The 1,080-nt window shown below is 38.2% G+C and overlaps 1 non-coding gene across 1 annotated transcript; it reads left to right on the top strand.

Annotated features, from left to right (window-relative positions):
* Nucleotides 1–200: 200 nt before the first annotated feature.
* On the top strand, nucleotides 201–304 carry LOC112716090 (small nucleolar RNA R71). The gene has a single exon (XR_003160158.1). It is a non-coding gene; the product is annotated as a small nucleolar RNA R71 (small nucleolar RNA).
* Nucleotides 305–1,080: the final 776 nt, after the last annotated feature.

Genomic DNA, 1,080 nt, shown 5'->3' with positions numbered 1-1,080 from the left:
TTTGAGGTGTCCCATTATTCACGGAATTCCTCTCAGAAGTGTACATGAAATGGTTATTTGCAACCATGTCAATAAGTTCTTGAGCTTCTGCAAGCGTTTTCTTTAAGTGAATGGATCCACCTGCAGAATGGTCCAATGACATCTTAGAGAACTCAGATAGACCATAATAGAATATATCTACCATGGTCCATTCTAAAAACATGTCAGAAGGACATCTTTTGGTCATCTGTTTGTATCTTTCCCAAGCTTCATAGAGGGATTCACCATCTTTTTGTTTGAAGGTCTGAACATCAACTCTAAGCTTGCTCAACTTTTGAGGAAGAAAGAACTTAGCCAAGAAGGCTGTGACCAGCTTATCCCGGGAGTCCAGGCTATCTTTTGGTTGAGAGTCCAACCATGCTCTAGCTCTGTCTCTTACAGCAAAAGGAAAAAGCATGAGCCTGTAGACTTCAGGATCTACTCCATTAGTCTTAACAGTCTCACAGATCTGCAAGAACTCAGTTAAAAACTGGTAGGGATCTTCTGATGGAAGTCCATGAAACTTGCAGTTCTGTTGCATTAGAGCAACTAGTTGAGGTTTCAGCTCAAAATTGTTTACTCCAATGGCAGGAATTGAGATGCTTCTTCCATCAAACGTGGAAGTAGGTGTAGTATAATCACCAAGCATCTTTCTTGCATTATTGTTGTTGGGTTCGGCTGCCATCTCCTTTTCTTGTTCAAAAATTTCAACAAGGTTGTATCTGGATTGTTGTAATTAGCTTCTCTTAGTTTCCTCTTCAGAGTCCTTTCAGGTTTGGGATCAGCTTCAACAAGAATGTCTTTTTCCTTGTTCCTGCTCATATGAAAGAGAAGAGAACAGAAAAAGAAGAGGGATCCTCTATGTCACAGTAAAGAGGTTCCTTATTATTAGTAGAAGAAGAAAGGGGATAAAGAAAGGAGAATCCAAACACAAGGGTGAGTATAAGGGCAGTGATTTGAGATGAAGAGAAGTGTTAGTAAATGAATGAATAAATAGAATAATATGAGAAAGGGAAAAATTTTCGAAAATAAATTTTAAAAAGGAGTTAAATGATTTTCAAA

The sequence above is a fragment of the Arachis hypogaea genome, chromosome 1 (assembly GCF_003086295.3).
Source record: "Arachis hypogaea cultivar Tifrunner chromosome 1, arahy.Tifrunner.gnm2.J5K5, whole genome shotgun sequence".
Lineage (NCBI taxonomy): Eukaryota > Viridiplantae > Streptophyta > Magnoliopsida > Fabales > Fabaceae > Arachis > Arachis hypogaea.
This window is presented reverse-complemented; position numbering and strand designations above follow the sequence as displayed.